The sequence below is a fragment of the Girardinichthys multiradiatus genome, chromosome 20 (genome assembly GCF_021462225.1).
Source record: "Girardinichthys multiradiatus isolate DD_20200921_A chromosome 20, DD_fGirMul_XY1, whole genome shotgun sequence".
Classification (NCBI taxonomy): domain Eukaryota; kingdom Metazoa; phylum Chordata; class Actinopteri; order Cyprinodontiformes; family Goodeidae; genus Girardinichthys; species Girardinichthys multiradiatus.
Genome location: NC_061812.1, coordinates 7,343,185 through 7,356,148, shown reverse-complemented (window position 1 = coordinate 7,356,148; position 12,964 = coordinate 7,343,185). Strand labels below are relative to the sequence as shown.

The following is a 12,964-nucleotide window of genomic DNA, read 5'->3' as shown; positions in this document are numbered from 1 at the left end:
GATATGGACAGGGGAAGAGGGAGAGTGCATCAGATAGACAGGAACCCGCCTTATCACAGCTCGAAACAGTTCAAAGCAACCCTTGCTACAAAACAGCAGAAGAAGCTAAGGGATAAGCTGGTAAATCAAAAAAACATAACTCAATGTTAGCAGCATAGACTTTAAAAAGTTTGACTCATCAGTGCTAAGGCCCTATCTTCTTCATTGATTTACTTTATTGAAAATAAATAAAAAATAAATTAGAGCTCTGATTGTAACACTTCAGTGTTTTACCACAGAATAATTTCATAATTGTCCAGTAATCTCACCAAAATTAAAAGATTTTTGGATGTTCCGAGGCTATCACAAATCCTCAGCTATCTCTTTAAATTGACTTTTTTTCTGTTTTGAAGCCTGTAACATTGAAAGATGACTTATTTTGGGAGTACATTCTTGGGAACATCCTGCCATTCTGTCCATGTATGAAAGAAAATTGATCCCACTAAAATTTTTTGATTGTCATGAACTTTTCTGAGAGATTTAAACTGACTTATTCAAATATATTTTTTTAAATCCAAATTGTGGGTTGTGGACAAATTAAGCTCAGCATTTCAAAGTGGGACAAAGACACAAAAGTTTAGGTATAGCTGTTATTGTAATTAAAATTGGTGAATTACTGCTCCATGAATACCCGGATGCCTCCTGATCAGATGAGTGAAACCACCTCTGGGTCACTCATTTAAATGCGGGGGAGCAGCATTTCTCATCTGAGTTCCTCATGGCATCACTAAGGCTGAGCCCAGGGTTTCCTGTCAGCTCTTTATATGCTGGATCTTCGTTATTCAGTTCTGATGCATATCTGGTAACCACAGTTAAAAGTTTGAAGGAGTGGATTTACATCGCTTTGCCTTTTTGGCGCTGTTATACAAATTAAAATTGCACCACCACAGGGTTTTGTTTTAGTTTGGCATGTTTGAGTCAGCTGGTTTGTTTTTAACATGTTTGTCAGTAACTTGGCTTCTCCCTACTTTCTGGTGAGCACTTCTACAGTTTGATGTAGGCTGAAAACAACTAGTTTATACACAAATTAAATAGAATTGCCTGTGTTAAAACTGAGATGTGTCTTAAAAAATGTCCACACCTGTAATGATTTTAGGACATTAAACGAAGTAGCTGCTGTACAGCTTACTGGTAAAATAAGTGTTTACTACAATTAAACAGACTCATTTAACATTTTGGTTTTATTACCACTCACAACTGCTTTTCAATATTTTTCGGAGATTACCAATGAAATTTGCCACAGGTAGAAATGAGTCTGTGAAGAGTTAAGAGATTCCCCATTAAGGTAAGCTGTTTGAGTAACTACAACACAGTGTTTTCTGCATGTCAAATATAAAAAGTAAGTAACCTAAACGCTAGAAGGTAGAGGGTGTAAATGCACCTTATTGGTTAAGACACATTCAATACCAATACTGAAAACAATCTAACTGGCAGACTTCAAAAACAGATTTTTTCCTTCCTTCTTTCGTTTTCACCTTGAAAATCATAACATATTCTATGCAGGCAACTAGTATATAAAACTGCAATTCATGCAAAACATGTGGATCTTAATAACTCTCCAAACCATTAAATAAAATGGGCGCAGCCACTTTAAGCCAACAGCAGCATACATTTGATGTAATTAAGGAATCTAAAAGTGAATAAAAATACACTAAGTGGAAGGGTACCAAAACTCTGTAAAAGCTTTGCTGAAGTAATTAAATTCATTTTAAATGAAATTGCAAATCAAACAACATTACTTCCCACTACTGGAGCTTATCCAGGCATGACATCTATGCATTTAATTATCCTAAAAACAAAATAAAAATGACATTTAGCAGTTATAAGAAATGAAACAATAAATCATGTCCCACAAATAAGAGGAATGACAATATTGTTTGAATAGGTTTATTTGATGAATTACGATCTAATCAGAATATTGAACATTGGCTGCACGGATCCCGTGGTGACCTTATAAAAATAATAAACTCGCAAAAACATAAAAGTACTCATAAACCTTTCCAATGCACAAACATACAAGCAAAGAACATCATATTTTTGACACAGAATACCTGCAGAATATTGGAAATATTCTTTTAATAACCACTAAGTTATTTATTTTAATAATAGCCACTTAGTTGTAGCTACAAAAGATCTTCAGTTAGTTTTTCAAACAAAGTCACCAAGTGGCCAAATATTGCCCATTAGCTATTTAAATGTAATTTTCACATTTTGTTAGGGTTCATTGTGACCAAAATTCAAAATGTTAAAGCTTGAATGGAGTAACACACATATTTGTCCAGCCAGGCTCAAACTATTCATCTTCAGCAACACATTCCTGAACAAAATTAGTCAACTCTGGCAACAACCTTCTCAAGTCGCTGCTCAGAGACAATGAATGTAGGTTCAGAGTTTCACAAGATTACTGAATGAAATAAATCATTACCAATTCATCAATTAATTTAATTATTCTAATCTTAATCATCTCAATCAATACCTTTCATTGTTGTGAATCATGAGTGTATAACTAACACATACCTGGATACGGTGCTTGCAACTTAGGACAAGAAATCCCTAAATTTGTCAATAATTTTCCTTTAGAAAAACCATATTTCTTCAATTAAAAACAGAAATCTACATCCATGCTGATGAATAGAAGAGCTGGGCTGATCATCAAAGTCATTAACATTGATCTGCCGGGTCTTACAGAGCTTAACTGCCGTCTAAATCTTTTCAGTCAATTAAGTCCTGGCTGGCCAATGTTAAAATCCACTGAGAAAAGTCAAAAAGATCTCACAGACATCTTCCATTAAATTTAGGAAATCATTTGGTTATATTATTTACATTCTAGAAGAAAATGTTTCACCTTTGAATTCATTAAATGTGTGGACAAATTACTGCCTTGAGGTATGACAATTTGTCTTGTTTAAATTCACTGCCGCAATCAATAGCTAGATGGAAAACCACCCCCTGTTGAGAATTCATTTTCTCTTTTTAACTGAAGGCTGATTAGATCTGACAGACTGTGAAGGTATGTGTTTGTAAGTCATCTGGTGGCTGTCGTGCTGCTGTAAAGTCCACTGTGTGTGACAGATATTGTTTTGGGTCAAAGCCGGTATGTGCCACACTGTCAGTCACATCTGCAACACTGGTACCTGCTGTACACCGTCACTGAAATCGGTACTTATTGAGGACAATACCTAATAGTATTTGGAGGGAATTTGCTGTCTATGTCTATAGAACATGATAAAGAAAGGAAGAGAACGATGGAGAAAAAAATCAAACAGCAAAGAGTGTCAGAAAAATAAGATTTTCAGGCAACTGTTTCAACATCCAGCCCAGGCAGAGTTAATTTGCAGATCTGTAAAACGCCTTAAAATGAATCCATCTTGTATTGTAGCAGCACAATCTTAAAGGAAAAATGCAGAAAACCTAACCTATAACTGGGGTGCATGGGGAAAAAAGTATATTTTAAAACTTACGTCTTTTATAAAACGTTATCTGCTGTCAATAGTGCATAGAACTCAGTTTTCCCACAGTACAGTCATCTTCTTCAACATTTCACAAGATTGAAACTTACAGAGAAATCATCGTTGACCATTTCTCTTTACACAATCTCTCCAAAATTCTTGCCTTTTGGAAGAAAAGTACCAAGTACTCAACAACCACAAAAACTTAGTTTTTTTACTAAAAATGCAAAAATAAATTTACTGTTAACATTTGGAATTTTCTTTATCTAATCAATCAACTAAACATAGAATAGTTTAATAAAATCAACAAAAGTCAGATTTCTGTAGAAATTTAATTGCTGAATCGTTTGCACATCTGACAAATGAAAGTGTACAGTTATTTAATTTTTGGGTATTGATTGTTCTCTATTTTGGTCTAGATAAAAGTTTTGCGGCTCACTTTTTCTTCAAAACCATTTGCTGCATTAGTCAATTTCAATAAATGGGCGTGTATAAGTCTGCTTTTAAAAAAAAGTTGCTGAATGTGTGTGGCCCTATTTACAATGAAATTAAAATGAAGGCAAAAAGCAGGCTCATTTGATTAGATAGCCTTAGGTTGTAGGCCAAATACTTCATGTTGTATCTAAAAGTTTTCATTTTAAACTATACATGTCCTTCTCAAAAAATTAGCATATTGTGATAAAGTTCATTATTTTCCATAATGTAATGATGAAAATTTAACATTCATATATTTTAGATTCATTGCACACTAACTGAAATATTTCAGGTCTTTTATTGTCTTAATACGGATGATTTTGGCATACAGCTCATGAAAACCCAAAATTCCTATCTCACAAAATTAGCATATCATTAAAAGGGTCTCTAAACGAGCTATGAACCTAATCATCTGAATCAACGAGTTAACTCTAAACACCTGCAAAAGATTCCTGAGGCCTTTAAAACTCCCAGCCTGGTTCATCACTCAAAACCCCAATCATGGGTAAGACTGCCGACCTGACTGCTGTCCAGAAGGCCACTATTGACACCCTCAAGCAAGAGGGTAAGACACAGAAAGACATTTCTGAACGAATAGGCTGTTCCCAGAGTGCTGTATCAAGGCACCTCAGTGGGAAGTCTGTGGGAAGGAAAAAGTGTGGCAGAAAACGCTGCACAATGAGAAGAGGTGACCGGACCCTGAGGAAGATTGTGGAGAAGGGCCGATTCCAGACCTTGGGGGACCTGCGGAAGCAGTGGACTGAGTCTGGAGTAGAAACATCCAGAGCCACCGTCCACAGGCGTGTGCAGGAAATGGGCTACAGGTGCCGCATTCCCCAGGTCAAGCCACCTTTGAACCAGAAACAGCGGCAGAAGCGCCTGACCTGGGCTACAGAGAAGCAGCACTGGACTGTTGCTAAGTGGTCCAAAGTACTTTTTTCGGATGAAAGCAAATTCTGCATGTCATTCGGAAATCAAGGTGCCAGAGTCTGGAGGAAGACTGGGGAGAAGGAAATGTCAAAATGCCAGAAGTCCAGTGTCAAGTACCCACAGTCAGTGATGGTCTGGGGTGCCGTGTCAGCTGCTGGTGTTGGTCCACTGTGTTTTATCAAGGGCAGGGTCAATGCAGCTAGCTATCAGGAGATTTTGGAGCACTTCATGCTTCCATCTGCTGAAAAGCTTTATGGAGATGAAGATTTCATTTTTCAGCACGACCTGGCACCTGCTCACAGTGCAAAAACCACTGGTAAATGGTTTACTGACCATGGTATCACTGTGCTCAATTGGCCTGCCAACTCTCCTGACCTGAACCCCATAGAGAATCTGTGGGATATTGTGAAGAGAACGTTGAGATACTCAAGACCCAACACTCTGGATGAGCTAAAGGCCGCTATCGAAGCATCCTGGGCCTCCATAAGACCTCAGCAGTGCCACAGGCTGATTGCCTGCATGCCACGCCGCATTGAAGTAGACATTTTTGCAAAAGGATTCCTGACCAATTATTGAGTGCATAACTGTACATGATTATTTGAAGGTTGATGTTTTTTGTATTAAAAACACTTTTCTTTTATTGGTCGGATGAAATATGCTAATTTTGTGAGATAGGAATTTTGGGTTTTCATGAGCTGTATGCCAAAATCATCCGTATTAAGACAATAAAAGACCTGAAATATTTCAGTTAGTGTGCAATGAATCTAAAATATATGAATGTTAAATTTTCATCATTACATTATGGAAAATAATGAACTTTATCACAATATGCTAATTTTTTGAGAAGGACCTGTATAACCAGAACTCTCCTGGTACCAGGGGCAGCACTGCCGCCAGCAAAATAGGTCCAAACACATACATCAACTGATGTATGCATATTGACTTAGTAACTTAACAGGCAGAGGCTCGTCTAAATGATAGAAACAACATTTTCTACTTCAATAAGAGCCAATTTCAACATTAGGCGGCTAAATAAAAAAAAAAAAAATCGTAAAAAGACACTTAAATGCAACATGATCCTACCCGCACAAGCACCCTTCCACATTAAAACCCAAACTTTGCTCTTCCCAAACTCTGCTCTTCCGCAACAAAAATAATGTCTTAGCTTTGCTGTTTTATGGGTATAATCCCTGTTAGAGTACATGTTACAACTCGGCTCCTGTAATCCATTGTCCCTGCATCACACTGAGTCCTGGCTGTTTTAATAAAAAAATGTTTTAAAAAAACAACTGGACCTCTACTGGCTTTCTAAATTCATAGTTATTGAGAGAATAGTCTTGTCAAGTTAAATTTGTACTATTGTTGAATTATGGTCAGGGGCCACACAAAATCATTTGAAGGGCCCACAATTGGACCCCTGGCTGCAAGTTGTGGTCTAATAATTTTTTTTGCCAAATATTTTCTGAGGAATATTTAAATGCTTTTTCCTATTTCATTCAAAGCTTTGTTATCCTATTCTTTTAACACTGAGAACATGACAAACAAATTAATTTGTGACATATATTTAGGATAACAACAGATAAGAGAGAAGGTGAAAAGTCTACCCATTCATTTACATGTCGTATTTTTTTTCCAGTGGAAGACTTATTTCTATGTTACAAGAAGCAAATTATGGAAATTAACACTGACACATTCTGTTCACAACAAATCCACATGTATTAGAAGATAAAATAATAAAACTTTTGGCTTTTTGGGTAAAAGGAGAATGTAAACTATTAATAAGTATGACTCTGAAATGGAGTAAAAAGATATTTGATTTTATAAAACCAATAATTTCGTTATTTTGACCTGATACAGTCTCACTTTGGCCTGTAATTCAGCAGGTATATTTATATAACGCTGTACTAAAATCAGTTCAACTGTTTCAGTTGGAAAACATAAACTAACAGATCTGTCAAAAGCTAGAGATCATATGCTAACTTCAGCTTACACCAGAGGCCACCTGTTAGCTCAACTATAACATAAGGAACATGTTACAATGGTCAGCATTCACTCTCAGACACTAAGAGAGAGATTATGTAATAGTAAGAGATGGTGTTTGTTCAATAAAACATTTATTTATTTTCAGGTTTTTTTACTCGTCTTTTCCAGGCGTACCAGTAAATGGGGCTGCTACTGCGTATAATCCAACCATGTGGAAATTTCAGCTTCCAGGGTTTTTTTAAAATCCAAATTGGATTCAGGGCTTTGGAGCTTTGTCCCTACAGAACAGAAGAACCTTTATTTCACACAGAGCATTTTTAGTATTCCTTACATTTCATACAAAAATAGCAAAGTTGTTGAAATGACTAAAACAAACTGATTCCAGGTTTGCAGTAAACATCTTTTTTATCAGTATCAAGCTTCTGTACTTTTACCGTCAGTGTCAATAAAATATAACCAAGAAGCTATGTGTCAACACATATGAGAGAGGTAAAATGCACAACAGTGTAGGAAACATAAATCCTGATTGGCCACCTTGTGTCTTGTAGCTTATCTGGATTCATGCATCAATAGAGAACTTCTAACTACAGTGCCAAGTAAAGATATAGCCAGCCCATTCCTTTAAGCCACCCACTCACACCCTGGCAGTGCAGTGTCTGAACCCTGCATGATCTACTGCAAAGTTTCCATATCCAGTAGTATTAATGCAGTATCAGTGATATATGGAGGATAAGCAGGGCCAGTCTGAGTTAAGGTGAGTGAACAACAACATGTCAGAACAGGAGAGATCGGCTGTCTGTCAGAAATGACTGCTGATATAAAAATAATACAGAGTGACACTTCTACAACTGGACTTCCTGTTTGGAAACACAGATGTATGATAAATCATAAAGGTGAAAGGACTCAGCATTCTCAGTAATAAGAACATAGCAATTTTCTTCCAGCTATCAGATGACAGAGTTTCTTGCAAAATGTGCATTGCTAATGTACTTAAATTGTACTATTAGCCATAAAAGTAATAACCTCTCTTTATGGCCTTGGTGTTGTCTATGAATAATGCTCTATAATTTGTACTTTGATGTAAAATATAATGTCTGAAAGGAGGGAGACTAACTGGTCCTGCAAATTCCAACTGAAATATGTGCCTCATATAACCTGAAAGAGCTCTCTTCTCTTCTGCAGGTCGCATATTATAGATGAAAAGAAAACACAAAGAGCAAGACTGCATCTGATTACTTCATGTTTAAAGTCCATGAATTACTTAACTATGTACACTCTCTACATTCTGGTTTTAAGGTCTCCTAGTGTACTAAATAATGCAGAAGGCCTGTATACCATATTTATGGAATATTGATGACCTATAGGGACATTTTGGGGGATGTATTGAGTTGTTATAAGGAGTCTCTAACTTAACAGTAAAACACAGCAGTCAGAGCATTTTTGAAGCTTTGCATCCATCATGTGTCTGTCCAACCAATACTTTACCTGGGGGGGGGGGGGGTATTGGTTTATCCTCTAAAGGGTGACCTGGCCTGAAAAGTATGAGAACCACTTATTTAAAGTATTTGTTTTTTTCAATTACCAATATGTTTCTTCTGGTTAGAAGAATCTAAGCAGAGAGATTAGGGTAATGGCAAGGGGGCTTTCAAACCTCCAATACTTGGAGCTCATCACCAAAGATAAGATGTAAATAAAAACAGATTACAGAAACAAGTTTTGTTTCAAATTGATAATCCTTTTACAATGTTTAATCACCATTTGAGAGCTGCCTGTCTCATTGCCTGTCAAAAACAAACCTAAATAAAAGTAATTTTAAATCTAAGCCAGATGTATGAACAACATTGGTCTTTAATAGAAAAGGGTCCTACATGTGAACACCTCTGCATTAATTATGATTTCATAAAAAAATAGAATAAAAGCATCTTGATTATGATCTAAAAATCTATTCAGCAATTTCAGTTGCCGTTTTTTACTTGGTTTAAGCATGAAATTGTACAATACAATACTATGACTTTTGCACATGTGCCATAGAAGTAAGACCATTACTAAGGCAACACAGAAGCTGCTATTGTTTCTTTCTGCCCTTTCACAGCAAATAGGACCATCTGTCCTCATCAACAGCTTCCTTTTATAAGGTCAAGCTTGGCTTAGTGTGTCACCCTAACATTTATACATTTTGAATTCAAATATAAACAGTTCAGCTCATAGTGCCCAGTATTTTATCTTACCAGTGCTGTTCATGACTGCAAAATATTTTCATATAATGTACAAAGCTGGAGAGTAAAGGTGAACCAAAGCATTTCTAAAATGTCCATTCTTTTCCTCACTGTTGCTGTGGGGTCGATGTGATGGAAAACTGCATGAGCAAATGAAAACAAGCTTTGTGCTTTTCCTTAGTCCCACTGGCTGTTTGGACAAATAGGCTAATAAAACATTATCATTACACGCTGTGTGTACACCTGGGCCATCCGTGTGCAAAAAAACTGAAACTTGAAAATTGTTTCTTCTACATTTGCAAAGATTTGTCACCAAGGTGTTCAACAGATTTGCAAGTCAAAATGCAGATCTCCAAATAAACATGTCTGTTTTTTGTTGCAAAAAAGTTAACCGGCATGCAGTGAAGTCATTACTTGCTCTGCCCTCGGGATAAATCCTCTTTTTAATTATTTACGCTGTCTGACTTTCCCTCTATGTTGTGTTTTGAAGGGTTTCCTCTGTTTTTCAAATTCTGCTGAATAGTCAAGAGGTTATGGGGGATCTACAGACTGGTTTCAATCATGACCGCTCTTAGTGGGTGATGTTAAGCTTGTTTCATATTTAATTTGTTATAATTTACCTGTTGTGGCTAAAAGCCTTGAGACCTCTCTTCAAAACCTTGCTATAAAACAGACGACACTGTGCACATCTGTAAGTTGTCTCTGGATCCAAGGTGTGCCCTTTTCTTGGAGAACATAAACAAATTGGAATAAAGTCTTAAACAACTTCTACCATTTGTTTCTATCTGATATTACAAACATACGTTTATTCATATTCAACACTGCATATTGATATTTGATTGATTTTGTATGCAATTATTTAAACCTACAATGACATTGAAATGTTCTTGAACACCTTAGACTGGTGTCATTTTAATTTGAAATGACCATATCTGCTTTTCTGTGTTTTTTACTATCAACAATATAAACCTGAAGGAAATATAATGATTGTTATCTGATCACTGAAAGAGCTCCATGCTTAACTATATATAGTGCATATTCATAGTTCTACAAATCAGTTCAGGAATCCAACCACCTACATACAAATGGTTCTAACCTGAGCGTAGCACATCAGTAAAGGTGTGCCCGGTTCTTTCCTCATACACACAATGTTCCAAACTCAATGACAGACACTTAATGGCTTAATTTGGGTCCTACACATAACTGAAAATAGCTCCCACATGGGTACTGAATGGACTTCATGACTGTATGAACAATCACTCCACTGAAAGTTACAGTTTTATATCCATGACTATTCTTGATATTGCCACAAACACAGTGATTGCAATGTCTTTGAATCGCTTCCTTTAAACTGTCATGTTGTTTTTGCACCCACGTCATTTCATGCTTTGATATATGTGTAATGACAAAGTATTACTGAAGGACTGATGCGAGAGGGACAGCCACTGGGGTAAACCACCTATTATATATAATTGCTTGTACTTGTCTATTATTTTCACCTGTCTGCTGTGTTTTAAAATATTTGCTGATCGTTTGACATTCTGTTGCACTGCCAAGCAGTTATTGTAGTCTCATTTTATCTGAGATACACTATATTGCCCAAAGTATTGGCTCACACAACCAAATCATTGAATTCATGTGTTCTAATCATTTCAATGGCAACACGTATAAAACATCATGCACCTTTGCATGCAGACTGCTCCTATAAACATTGTGAAAGAATGGGACGCTGCCAGAAATGAAATCTAGAACAATATCTTCATAGGATCTACACAACAATTCATGTAGTTTTCTTGCTAGGAAATATTCCGCAGTCAACTCTTAGTGTTGTTAGAAACAAATTGGAAGCAACTAGGAGTGAGAACAACTTAGCCATGAAGAGGTAGGATTAGTAAATTTACAGAGTGGCACCAGCAAATGCTGAGGAACGAAGTGCAGAGAGGCCACCAACTTTCAGAAGCATCCTTAGCTACAGACCTTTAAACTTCATGTGACCATCAGTTTAGCTCAAGGACAGTGGTTCACTGAATGGGTTTCCATGACTGAACATCTGCATCCAAGCCTTACACCACAAATGCAATGCAAAGTGGAAGATGCTGTGTTGTAAAGCATGCCGTCACGGGAATCTGTGGCGGTGGAGATGTGTTCTGTGGAGTGACTAATGATGTTTCTCTGTCTGGAAATACATTGGACAAGTCTGGATTTGACAGTTGCCAGGACAACAGTCCTTGCCTAACTAAAAGTGGTGTCAAGTGTAAAGTTTGGTACAGACTAGTATGCTGCAGGTCTTTTATGCTGGAGTTGGCATCTGCCTCTTAGCTCCAGTGAAAGGAACTCTTAATGGTTCAGCATACCAACACATTTTGGACAATTTCATGCTTCCAAAGGTGTGGGTACAATTTTGTGGTGGGCTCTTCCTGTTCCGACATGACTGCACCCATGTCCACATCGCAAGGTCCACAGAGACATGGATTAGCAAGTCTGATGTGAAAGAACTTGATTGACCTGCACCTCACAAATGCGCATAAGGAAGCATGGTTAAAACTCCCATACGCACACTCCTAATCCTTGTAGAAAGACTTCCCAGAAGAGTTAAAGCTTTTATAGTTGCAAATAGTGGGCCAGCTTTATATAAAACCCAGTGGATTTAGAATGGGATGTCACTCAAGTTCATCTCTTGGTGTGAAGGCAGATGAGTGAATATAGTGTAAACTTTAAATGACAAAGTATTCTTATTGTTTACTCTTGTGATAGTGAATTTGAGTTTGGGTCCACCATTGAGGCAAAAGGAATGAGTTCACACTGTCTGTTGGTTCAGTGCAGGAAGATTGAGCAAAGTAAGGATCTATTCAGTTTGAAGCATCTGCTCCTCAATGCTCACTTTGTTGACAGTGCCAAAAAAAAATTACAAGCTAAGGCGCTGGATAGTTGTTTGGCATAGAAGTCGAAAAGCTAAAAAAAGATTTTTACTGTAACTAAGTGACTCCTGGGATTATTTGGCTTTACTTAAAAGCAGAGAATTCTGATACTATAAATCTATGTTTTTAAGACCATTTTATTGCAAACGTTTTATTCTTTCTGTGTAAGTTCACCGTTTTATGTTGTGCTTCCTTCCTCCCAGCTAGATCACAGCATTGCCAAAGGCTGTGGAACTGAAACTGTCACAAACAAGCTGGATCGACTTTGGGCATTTTGCTTGTGTTTGCATCTTGTTGTACGTTAGCGTATGAGTCCACCTCTACTGTGAGTTATGGAAGAGAGGAAACTGGAGTGTTGCATCTGTATAGTACCACTTCATATTTGTGTACAATTTGTGCTTTTCTGATAGTGTTAAAATGTGGTAAAGTAATGATAAACTGACAGAAAGGGCATTTAGAGTAAAGTGTGGATCATGACCCGGAATACGTTTGGGGTTAGGTGAGTAGTGCCTGAGTCTCCAGGAAATGTATGGAGATCAATAAAATGTCCTTTGAAGCAATAGAAATATGAACCTGTGTGTGTGTGTGTGTGTGTGTGTGTGTGCGTGCGTGATAGCTAAAGGGGAAGGAGTAGGCAAGGAAGCGTGGATTGTGGTGTTACCACTGCGACAAACTAATGTGAGAAAAAAATGCAGCACCCTTGCTTGTGTGCTGCGTAAATAATGATGAAAGAACAGCTAATTAAGCCTTCTACTGGACGAGCAAGATTATATATGTGTGTCTGTGTGTGAGTGTTCTAACCTTTTTTTATATTGTAAGGCCCTTTTTTCCAGCATATGCTATGTTGTGAGAACCCACTGATCCTTATGGGGCCCAAAGCCTAAGAAGAAGTGTTGTTTGTGGGTTAGGAGTTAGGTTTAGGACTAAAGTGTCCTTGTAAAGATAGAAAGACAAA

At 37.2% G+C, this 12,964-nt stretch overlaps 1 protein-coding gene across 1 annotated transcript in view; it reads right to left on the bottom strand.

Annotated features, from left to right (window-relative positions):
- asic1b (acid-sensing (proton-gated) ion channel 1b) overlaps nt 1–12,964 on the bottom strand; it is a 238,420-nt gene that overhangs the window by 132,986 nt on the left and 92,470 nt on the right. The gene's annotated exons all lie outside the window — the stretch shown is intronic.